This window comes from Herpailurus yagouaroundi, unplaced genomic scaffold (genome assembly GCF_014898765.1).
Source record: "Herpailurus yagouaroundi ecotype Mexico unplaced genomic scaffold, PumYag 141, whole genome shotgun sequence".
In the NCBI taxonomy this organism is placed as follows: domain Eukaryota; kingdom Metazoa; phylum Chordata; class Mammalia; order Carnivora; family Felidae; genus Herpailurus; species Herpailurus yagouaroundi.
Genome location: NW_024412396.1, coordinates 65,708,558 through 65,721,276, shown reverse-complemented (window position 1 = coordinate 65,721,276; position 12,719 = coordinate 65,708,558). Strand labels below are relative to the sequence as shown.

The following is a 12,719-nucleotide window of genomic DNA, read 5'->3' as shown; positions in this document are numbered from 1 at the left end:
GGGAGAGAGCCAAAGCATAAGAAACTGTTGAGAACTGAGAACAAACTAAGGGTTGATGGGGGGTGGGAGGGAGGAGAGGGTGGGTGATGGGTATTGAGGAGGGCACCTTTTGGGATGAGCACTGGGTGTTGTATGGAAACCAATTTGACAATAAATTTCATATATAAATAAATAAATAATAAAATAAATAAAATAAAATAAAATAAAATAAAATAAAATAAAATAAAATAAAATAAAATAAAATAAAATAAAATAAAAATAAAAATAAAAATAAAATAAAATAAAATAAATAAAAAAAAGAAAACCCACAATCTTTTTGGCCTGGGGAACCAGATAAGGAATGTTGGCAAGCTGTGAATACTGGCTGGTGACAAAGCAAGAGGAGGAACCCCACCAAAAACAAAAAGAGCAGGATGGGGTACCTGCAAACTCCAAATATTCACCTCCCTCTCTAACACCTGAACCACACAAATACAAAGCAGACTCAAAGCAGCCTAGTTGAAGATGAAAGATCTAAGCAGAGTAAGAGGTTACTTCATAAGTAACAGAGTCTGCGGTTCAAGCCCAGCCAAGAAAATGACCTACTAATATAAAGAAAACATTCTTCATCAGTGGGAAATGACAGAATCCAAAGTATCCACAACTTCACATTTATAATGTCCAGGACAACAATCCAAAATTATCCAATACAAAGAGCCAAGAAAATGAAACACATTTCTTCTGAGAAGCAAAGAAAATCAGTCTAGTTCCATCATGAAATGAAACATATTGGAACTAACAGGCAAGGTATATGGCGACGGCTAGAATTATCTTCAATGAAGTAAAACAAAACATGCTTTCAGTGCATGAACCTCTAATCAGAGAAATAAGAAGTCTCCGCAGAAAAATAAGAATAATTAAAAAAGAACAAGATGGAAATTCTAGAACTGAAAAATATAATTTCTGATATAAAAAAATTCACTGGATAGGCTTAACAGCCAAATGGACATGACAAAGGAGAGTATATGAACTTGAAAATAGATCATCAGACAGTATCCAAGATTGAAGTACAGAGAAAATAAAAGACTGGGGGGAAAAAATGAACAGAGCTCCAGAGACCTATTAGAAGGAGAGGAAAAAAAGAATGGAGCAGAAAAAATATATGAAGAAATAACAGCCAAAAATTTCCCATACCAATAGAGACCCATATGATAGTCAAACTGTTAAAAGCCAAAGATAAACAACGTATCTTGAAAGTAGCTAGAGAAAAACAATATATTACATACATAATATGCATGTATTGCAATTGATGGCTAAATTCCCCTCTGAAACACGAAGGCCAGATAAAATATTATCTTTAAAGTACTGAAAGAAAGAAAAAAAACATCAAATCAGAATTCTATATTCAGCAAAATATTATTCAAGGATGAAGGCAAACTAAAGACATTTTCAGAGAAAAGAAATCTAAGAAATTTGGTCACAAGCAAAGTTGCACTAGAGAAAAGGCTAAATGGAAGTTTTGGGGTAGAAGAGAAACAGAAACCTGAATCTTCAGAAAAAAATGAAGACCATCAGATATAACATATCTCTTGGAAAATACAAAAGACTATTTCCTTTTTCTTCTTAATTTATTAACCCTATAACTTAAACCATATAACATTAAAATCATAACATTGCCTTGTGGGGCATATAACATATGTAGATGTATTACATTTAATAACCATAAAATAGGGGCACCTGTGTGGCTCAGCCAGTTGGGCATCCGACTTTGGTTCAGGTCTGATCTCAGCATTTGTGAGTTCGAGCCCCGCGCCGGGGTCTGTGGGAGAGCTCAGAGCCTGGAGCCCGCTTAAGATTCCATGTCTCCCTCTCTCTCTGACCCTCCCCCACTCGTACTCTCTCTCTCTCTCTCAAAAATAAACATTACAAAGTTAAAAAAAAAAAACTATAAAATAAAGAATGATATGGGTATTAAGGGTACAAGATTTCTATATATTAGCTAATGTTGGACATGATTAATTGTACATTAGCTATGAAAAATCAAGGATGTGCATTCTAAACTTTGTTTTAAAGATTTTTTCAGTAATCTCTATACCCAATGTGGGGCTCAAACTTACAACCTCGAGATCAAGTGTCACGTGCTCTAATGACTGAGCCCGCCAGACACCCCCAGGATATACATTCTAATTGCTATGGCAAACTTTACTTAAAAATGCAAAAGACAATATCTTAGAAGCCATAGGAAATTGGGGGTGGCTGGGTGGCTCAGATGGTTAAGTGTCTGACTCTTGATTTCGGCTTAGGTCATGATCTCATGGTTGGTGGTTCAAGCCCCATATTGGGCTCTGAGCTGACCACACAAAGCCTGCTTGGAATTCCCTCTCTCCCTCTCTCTCTGCCCCTCCCTTGCTCACATGCTCTCTCCCTCTCAAATAAACATTTTTTAAAAACTTTTTAGTATTTATTTATTTTTGAGAGAGAGCACAAGCCGGGGAGGGGCAGAGAGAGAGGGAGACACAGAATCCAAAGCAGGCTCCAGGCTCCGAGCTGTCAGCACAGAGCCTGGCATGGGGCTTACAACCACAAAGCACGAGATCATGACCTGAGCCAAAGTCAGACGCTTAACCAACTGAGCCACCCAGGTGCCCCTAAATAAACACTTTTTAAAAACAGATTTTAGAAAAGAAGCCAATAGGAAATGTTTAAAGACTATAAGACAATTAATGGAAAATATATGCCACAAATATAGTAAATAAAAGTAGCCTGGAGTAGCATTATTAATATCAGACAAGGAGATTTCAAAGCAAAATATATTAACAAGAATAAAGAAGATACTTCAAAATGATAAAATAGAAGATTCAATAGGAAAACATAACAACCATAAATAAGTATGAGCCCAATAACAGAGCTGCAGAACACATGAAGCAAAAATTGGAAAAATAGTTTCATAATCATAGTTAAAAACTTTAATATGCTTTTATCAACTGATAAAAAAACTAGACAAAAAATAGCAAGGACATAGATTTAAACACATCACTCTACAACTACAGAATACTCATTCTTTTCAATTATACAGGGAATATTTACAGTATAAACCACATTCTGGACCATAAAACAAGTCTCAATCAATGCCAAAAGATTGAAATCATATAGATTATGTTCTCTGACAAAAATGGAATTAAGTTAGAAATCAAAAACAATAAATAAGATGACCAGGAAACATTCCAATTATTTGTAAATTAACACAATACTAAAGAAACTTGAGGTCAAAGAAAAATTATGCTATAAATTAGAGAATATTTTGAACTGAACAATTATGAAAATACAGTGCATCATAATTTGTGGAACGTGGTTAAAGTAGAGTTTACAAGGAAATCTGTGGCTTTAAGTGCCCGTATTAGAATAGCAGAAAGGTCTCAATTCAAAAATATAAGCTTCTAATGGAGTACTATGTGGCAATGAGAAAGAATGAAATATGGCCCTTTGTAGCAACGTGGACAGAACTGGAGAGTGTTATGCTAAGTGAAATAAGCCTTACAGAGAAAGACAGATACCATATGTTTTCACTCTTATGTGGATCCTGAGAAACTTAACAGGAACCCATGGGGGAGGGGAAGAAAAAAAGAGAGAGAGAGAGAGAGAGAGAGAGAGAGATTAGAGTGGGAGAGAGCCAAAGCATAAGAGACTCTTAAAAAATAAGAACAAACTGAGGGCTGATGGGGGGTGGGAGGGAGGGAAGGGTAGGTGATAGGTGTTGAAGAGGGCATCTTTTGGGCTAAGCACTGGGTGTTGTATGGAAACCAATTTGACAATAAATTTCATATATTTAAAAAATATATATATACATATATGTGTGTGTGTGTGTGTGTGTGTGTGTGTGTGTATATATATATATATATATATATATATATATATATATATATATATATATATATATATATATGCTTCTACTCTAAGAAACCAGAAAAAGAAGAGCAAATTAAATCCAAAGTAAATCAAAGAAAGGAAATTGTATAGGTAAGTGCAGAAATCAATAAAACAGAAAAACAGGCAAACGTTAGAGAAAATAAGCCAAATGCTCACTATTTGAAAAGATCAATAAAACTGATAAACCTCTAACTAGATAAGTCAAGAAAAAAGAAAGAAATGTAAATTGCCAATATCAGAAATGAAAGAAACATATAGCAACAGTTTCTCCAGATATAAAAAGGATAAAGGAATAAGAGGGATTGTTACAAATAACTTTGTGCCAATAAATGGACACCTGGACAAATCTAACAAATGGACAAAACAGACATATTCCTTGAAAGACACAAAAAACAGAGGCTCATGGGTGACTCAGTCAGTTAAGCATCCGACTCTTGATCTCAGCTCAGGTCATGATTTCACAGTCATGGCATTGAGGTACACGTGAGGTACATGGTATTGAGGCTCCATGCTGACAGCAAAGAGCCTGCTTGGGATTCTCCCCCCTCTCTCTGCCCCTCCCCTGCTTACATGCGCACGCATATGCATGCACTCTCTCTCTCTCTCTAAGTAAATAAAATAAACATATTTCTAAAAACACACAAAGAACAAAACTGACAAAGAAGAAATTAAAACAATAATAACAAAAAACTTGAACACCTCCAAATCTATTAAATTCAACATAAAATTTAAAATTTTCCCACAAAAAAGGGAAAAAAAAAAGGCTCCAGTGGCTTCAGTCATGGATTTTATCAAAACTTGAAGGAAAAATAGGGGCACCTGGATGGCTCAGTCAGTTAAGCATCTGACTACAGCTCAGGTCATGATCTCGCGGTCTGTGAGTTCAAGCCCTGTGTCAAGCTCTGTGCTGACAGCTCAGAGTGTGGAGCCTGCTTCGGATTCTGTGTCTCCCTTATTAGCTGCCCATCCTCCCTACCACACTTTGTTTCTCTCTGTCTCTGAAAAATGAATAAACCTTTAAAAAAATTTTTTTTAATTTAAGGAAAAATGAAGATCAATTCTATACAAACTCCTTCAGAAAATACAGAAAAGGAGAAGACTTCCCAATTTATTTTATGAGGACAATTTTATTTTACTCTGATTCCAAAACCAGGTAAAGATACCACAAAAAAAGAAAACTATAGACCAGTATCTCTCAAGAACATAGATAGAAAAACTCTTAATAAAATATTAGCAAACAGAATACACCACCATTTTTAAAAGATATACATAATGACCAGATGCAATTTATTTCAGGAATGCAACATTGGTACAATATTGTGAAAGGCTCAAAGCATTCTATGTAAAACCAATAACTAAGCAAAGATGTCTGTTCAAATAACTTTCATTTACACTGTTCTGTAGGTCCTAGCCAGTGCAATAAGGCCATAAGAAAAAATAAAAGGCATAAATATTAGGGGTGCACAGGTGGCTTAGCCAGTTAAGTGTCCGACTCTTGATTTTGGCTCACATCATGATCTCATAGTTCATGAGTTTGAGCCCCACATTGGGCTCTGTACTGACATCATGGAGCCTTCTTGGGAGTCTCTGTCTCTCTCTCTGCCCCTCTCCCACTCATGCTCTCTCACTCTCTCAAAAATAAATAAGCATTTTTTAAAAATTGTAATGTTTATTTATTTTTTGAGAGAAAAAGAGACAGAGCATGAGCATGGGAGGGGCCGAGACAGAGAAAGACACAGAATCTGAAGCAGTCTCCAGGCTCCAGCTGTCAGCACAGAGCCCCACGTGGGGCTCGAACTCATCAACCATGAGATCATGACCTGAGCCAAATTTGGACATTTAGCCAATTGAGCCACCCAGGTGCCCCAAAACATATTTTTTAAAGGCATGAAGATTAGAAAGGTAGATGTAAAAACATTCTTTATTCACAGGTGACAGGATGGTATGTGTTGAAACCTTAAGTAATACCCCCCAAAAAGCTACTAGACTAATAAGTAATTAGCATTGCAGCAGTGCAGGATATAAGATCAAAATAGAAAAACTAACTGTATTTCTCTATGCTAACACCAAGTAACTAGAAAATGAAATTTGGAAAACAACTCCACAAAAATACTTAGGAATAAATTTAATGAATGATGTAACGATTGCAAGACATTACAAAGGGAAATCAAACAAGACCTAAATAAGTACACATACGTCTCATTCCAAGAATTAGAAAACTCAGTGTTCCTAAAAAACTCAGTGTTCCTCAGTAATCCTCCTCAAACTGATGTATTGGCCAAAATCCAAATAAATTTCTTTTGAAAAAATATGACATGTTGGTTTTTAAATTTACATTGATAGAAAAGGACCTAGAATAGTTAAAATAATTTGTAAAAAAAAAAAAAAAAAAGAACAAAGTTGGAAGATTTATACTACTTGATTTCAAGCCTTGCTATAAACTTACAGTAATAAAGAGAGTATGTCACTGGCCTAAGGATAGACATATAAATGAATAAACAGAATAAAGTCTAGAGAGAGACCCAGATATATGATGGGCTGATTTTCAACAAAGGTACCAAGATAATTCAAAGGAGACAAGATATTTTTTTATAACAAATGGTGCTGGAACAACTGGATACTGTATATGGAAATAATGAACCTCAAACCTTACCTCTTGCCAAACATAAAGATTGACTCAAAGTATTCATAGACCTAAATGTTAGAAATTAAACTATTATATTTCTAGAAGAAAACAATGGAGAAAATCTTTGTGTCATTAGGTGAGGCAAACATTTCTTAAACAGGACACCAAAAGCACAAATTATAAAAGAAAAAAAATGTTGGTGAATTGGACTTCGTGATTTGAAAGTTTCACTTCTCAAAAGTCAGTTATGAAAACACAAAGGTAAGCCACAGACTAGAAGCAAAATTTTTCACAACAAAGAGCTTGTATTCAGAATCAACAACTTTTACAACTCAACAAAAAGGCCAAAAATCTAACAAAAGGTTGAAAGAGACATGTCCCATAAAAAGATATACAAATGGCCAAGAAGCACATAAAAAGCATCGCTAGTCCTAAGATAAATGCTAATTAAGACCGCAGTGAGATACCACTACACACACCTACTAGAACAACTTACGTTAATACCAAGTCAATGCCCAGTGCTGGTGAAGATGTGGGACAACTGGAACTCCCTCCTCCAGTACTGGTGGGAATGCAAAATGTTACAGCCACTTTGATAAACAATATGGCACTATCTTATAATGTTAAATATTCATTTACCATAATACCAAGCATTTCTACTCCTAGATGTTTTCCCTAGAGAAATAAAAAATATGGCCCCATGAAAATATGTATGCAGATACCTTTAGCAGCATTATTTGTAATAGCCAAAAACTGAAAACAGCCCAAATATTGTATGCATACCATGGAATACTGCAGAACAATAAGAAGGAGAAAAATATTAATATATACAACAATAATTAGCCTCAAAGACATTATGCTAAATAAAAGAAGTCAACAGAAGACTATGTTCTCAATTGTTCTATTTATATAAAGTCTAGAAAACACAACACAATAGCAACAGAAAGCAGATCAGTGTTTGCCTGAGACCAGCAGTAGAGGAAAAAGATCAAGAGCAAAGGTGCAGATAAATTGGTGCAGCCACCATGGAAAACAGTACTGGAAGTTCCTCAAAAAATTAAAAATAGAAATATCATATGATCCAGTAATTCCACTACTGAGTATTTACCCAAAGGAAACAAAAACACTAATTACAAAAGATATATTCACACCTACGTTTACTGCAGCATTATTTACAATAGCCAAGATACGGAAGCAGCCCCAGTGTCCATCAATAGAAGAGTGGATAAAGAAAATGTGGTATATATAAGCAATGGAATATTACTCAGCCATATAAAAGGATGAGATCTTGCCATCTGTGACAACATAGATGGACCTAGTGGGTATTACACTACGTGAAATAAGTCAGACTGAGAAAGAAAAATACCATATGATTTCCCTTATATACAGAATTTAAAAATCAAAACAAACAAGCAAAAAGAAGAAACGGACCCACTGGTGCAGAGAACAAACTGATGGCTGCCAAAGGGGAGGGGAATAGGGGGATGGGCAAAATGAGTGAAGAGAAGTAGGAGATATAGGCTTTCATTTATGGAATGAGTAAAGTCAGGGGAATAAAAGGTACAGCAAGGGGAATACAGTCAATGACACTGTAATACCATCATATGGTGACAGATGGTAGCTACACTTGTGGTGAGCAGAGCATAACGTACAAACTCATCAAACCACTATGCTGTACAACTGAAACTAATGTAATATTGTAAGTCAACTACACTTCAATTTAAAAAAGAGCAAAGGCACACAAGGACTCTTTTTAAGATAAGGGGACTATTCGTTATACTGGTTAGGGTGGTAGTTACACTATTATATATACTTAGCAAAATTCATTAAACTCTGCCTTGAAAATGGGTGAATTTTTTATATATATTATTTCCAGAAAAAAAGAGGGAAGAAAATAACATGTATTCCAATACGTAGGTACTTGGGCATGTTTACACTAGAAGACATAATGACATAGTCAGATGCTTGTACTTACTTATACTGAATAAGTTTGAATTTGTGAGAAATAAGATAATATTCAACAGAACGGTTTCATTGTTTTATTTATATGTGACATTTCAAATTAAGGATTAAATAAATATATTTCTACATATATGTGGAATCACCATGAATAAGCTGATTCACATATAGAGAAATAAAAGTACATTGTGTGGGTGACTCTTAAAAAAACTCAAAAGAAATGAAGAAAGATTTTAAAAACATTCAACAGAAAGTGATCCATACAGAAGATAAGCAAAAAAAAAAAAAATTACATATGATAGGGATCACAAAGAATATCAAATAATAGAACAAAATAAATACTAAAACTATTCCAGAACATGTTCCTAAAAATTTTTTTTTTTAATCTTGAAATTAGGGCATCTGGGTGGCTCAGTCAGTTAAGCATCTGACTTCAGCTCAGGTCATGATCTCACAGTTCATGAGTTCAAGCCCTGCATCAGGCTCTGCACTGACAGCACGGAGCGTGCAACCTGCTTCGGATTCTGTCTCCCTCTCTCTGCCCCTCCCCCACTTGCACTTTCTCTCTCTCTCTCTCTCTCTCTCTCTCTCTCTCTCTCTTTCTCAAAAATAGATAAACATTAAAAAAAAATCTTGAAATTACATATTGAAAAGACACACCACAATCATTTCAGCATGGCCAACACAGAATCATATTATAGTTAAAACTACTTTAAAGAAAAATAAAAAAAACCTTGGGCAATCAGGCAAAAAGGCTAAGTCACTCATAAGGGAAAGAAAACAAGACTGCACCAGACTTCTCAACAATTCTTAATGCCCACCCCACCCTCAAAAAAAATAGTGTAACATATGTAAAATACTCAAGGTAAAGAAATATGAGTCAAGGGTTTTATATCTCACCAAACTGATGTCTGAATACAAACTGCAAACTACTATAAACTTGCCAAATTTGGGATACATTGGTCCTGTGAGCCCTTCCTAAAGAATCGATTAGAAAAGAACATTCAGACAATCAAAAAGATTGAGAAACTGTAATATAAGAATCCGTGATGGTCATTAGATATAAATATACCTGTAGAACAAAGCTAAACTGTGGTTATAAAGGAAACAATATAGTAAATACAGTATAATTATCAATAGTTGGAGTGAGGAAATAAGGAGTACATATGGATATGATTGTCTAATAGACACTAATTGGAAATAAAAGGATATTACTTTAGATCAGATAGTGGAGTAGAAGGAGTAAGGGAGAAGAGGTTACCAGATAATTTCAGTGTTGTTTAATGTAGGCAACCCATACGTATGCCCCCCAAAAATGGACTAATGGTATATAAAGGTATCAGTAAAAAGTTAACCAATGAAACACACAAGCAGATAAAACCCACTGCATGATGAAAAAGCACGGATACAAAAGATATAAAAATAAAACAATTTGATAGAACTGAGGCCAAACATATTAATAATATCAATAGATGTAAATGGACTTAACTCACCTATTGAAAGAAAAGGATTTTCAGATTGTCTAATAAAGCAAAATCCAACACTATGCAGAATACAAGAGACACACCTAAAACAAAGAGATTCAAAAGAGTTAAAAATAAAAGGATGGAGAAAGATATATCAGGCAAACACAAATAAAAGAAAATAGGGTTCATAATCTTGATATCCAACAGGGTGGAATTGAGACCCAAAAGCATTAAAATGTATAAAGAAGAACACTTCATAATGCTTAAGTCTACAATTCACAATGAAGATATTATAATTATTAACATTTATGCACCCAATAACACAGCAATAGCCTTCATTAAGCAGCAACCTACAGGAGATGAAAGGAGAAATAGACAAAAACACATTAATAATAGACTTTAACATACCTCTCACAATCCAAGATCAAGCAGATGAAAAATTAATAAAGGTACAGAAGACCTAAACAACATAAATAAGATAGATCTTACAGATCTACATCAAACTCTGAGCCCCAGTAATAGAGATTACAACTTCTTTTCAAGTATACCCAGAATACTCACAAAAACTGACTAAATCTTAGGCCACAGAGAAAACCACAGTAAGGTCCAAAGAATAGAAATAATGCAAATATCATCCTCAGATTATAATGCAATAAAAATAGAAATAAATAACAAAATTTAAAAAAACTAAAATATCCTTCCACTTTTAAGCAACTCTTGGATCAAAGGCAAAATACAAAATTAAACTGTAGAATTTCTTGAAAATGATAATTAAAGCCTGACATTATCAGAATCTGTAGGCTACAGAGAAAGGAAGGATCAAAGAAAAATACATAGCATGAAATGCCTATATAGAAAATATTAAAATAAATAAATTAGCGCCCGACTCAAAAAGCCTTCTAGGGAACACCAAAATAAAACAAAGAAATCAAGGAAAAGGAGAATTAATAATAAATGGCACAAGTTAATTTAGAAACCAAAAAAAAAAAAAAAAACCAGTAGAATCAATACATAAATCCAAAAACTAGTTCCCTAGAAAAGAAAGCAACAATGGACAAACCACTAATTCACTCATGACAAAAGGAGGGAGGGGGTAGTCAGGAGAAAACATAAGTATATAGCATTAAAAGCACAACAATTGAAATGACAAGGAAGTTAAAATAAAGAAAATTTTTAGAAAAGTTCTAAGGGACTCTTGCAAAATTTTATACAAACAAATTTGAAAACTTGGATGACATGAATAATGTTTTAAAGAAATAAAACCTACCAAAATAGACCCCAGTAGAAACAGAAATTCTAAACAGAATAAGAGTCATAGAGGACATAGAGAAAGAAGTTAGAGTTCCACTACAAAAGAGCACCAAGCCAGATGGTTTCACAAGGGAACTCTAACAAACTTAAAGATCAGGTAACCCCAATGTTACTTTAATCATTCCAGAGCATAAAAAGAAGGAAAACTTCCAAACTCATTTTCCATAGTGAATACAACAATGTTCTCAGATCCTGACTAGAACTGCTCCCAACCTCCACCCCTACAAAAATGAATGAATGAATGAATGAATACATAAATATTTTTTTTAAGTTTAAATTTATTTATTTTGAAAGGGAGAGAGACAGCACACAAGTAAGGTAAAGGCACAGAGAGAGCGAGAGACAGAATTCCAAGCAGGCTCTCAGCACAAAGCCCGATGCGGAGCTCCAGCTCACAGTTGGTGAGATTATGACCTGGGCCAAAATCAAGAGTCAGGGGCTTCACCAACTGAGCTACCCAGACACCTCTATAAATGTTTTAAAAACCTGTGGACCAATATAACTCATGAATATCAATGCAAAAATTATTAAATAAAATATGACAAAATCTAACCCAGCATATTCATAAAGTTAAGAGAGGTCATATGGCTTCCAAAAATATAGAAAACTCAGCACCAGTCAGGTTTTTGTAAAAAGCTCAATAACATAGAAATTGATGGATACTTCCTTAGTAAATTATCTCAGCCCCAAATAATAGCTTATTTAAAAGAGAAATACTAGAGGCTTTCCTACGAAAATTAAAAACAAGGCAAAAATACCCACTATCTACACCATATTTAACATTGTGTTGGAGATACTCACCAATGCAATTAGAAAAGAGAAAGCAATTCAAGATATAAGAATTGGATAGAAAAGAAAGGATAAAATTATTTCCTGTTGTTCACAGACCGTATAATTATAAATACATTGAAAACTCCCCGCAAAATAAATGGCAAACTGCTACACAAAGATCATTTAGTAAAGTAGGATTATAAAATTTGCATACAAAGATCAATAGCCTTCATGTAAAAAATCAGAGATGGAAGATAGACCCCAATTATGATAGAAAAAAAAGAAAATACTAAACATAAGGTTAACAAAAAATTCCAAAGCATCCCTAAAAAGGCATGAAAAGACTTGAACAAATGGAAAAACATATCATGTTGTTAGATAAGATTCAATATCCTGGGGCACCTGGGTGGCTCAGTCAGATCATGATCTTGATTTCAGCTCAGATCATGATCTCACGGTTGGTGAGTTCGAGCATATGGGGCTCTACTCTGACAGCACAGAGCCTGCTTGGGATTCTCTCTCTCATCTCTCTCTGCCCCTTCCCTGCTCGCGCACACACACTCTCTCTCTCACTCTCTCTTTCTCTAAATAAATAAATATTTTTAAAAGATTCAGTATCCTAAAGATATTAGTTCTCCCTACATAAGTTATTTTCTAATTTTAATGTGATAGTCATAAAA

The 12,719-nt window shown here is 34.5% G+C and overlaps 1 protein-coding gene across 5 annotated transcripts in view; it reads right to left on the bottom strand.

Moving 5' to 3' along the window:
• UNC79 (unc-79 subunit of NALCN channel complex) overlaps positions 1-12,719 on the bottom strand; it is a 280,616-nt gene that overhangs the window by 260,395 nt on the left and 7,502 nt on the right. For 2 of the 5 annotated variants that reach the window (XM_040478111.1, XM_040478109.1), the window contains exon 2: positions 9,985-10,058. The exons of the other annotated variants lie outside the window; for them this stretch is intronic. The gene's annotated coding sequence lies outside the window, so the exon portion shown is untranslated. The remainder of the gene's footprint in view (positions 1-9,984; positions 10,059-12,719) is intronic. 5 annotated transcript variants of the gene reach the window in all.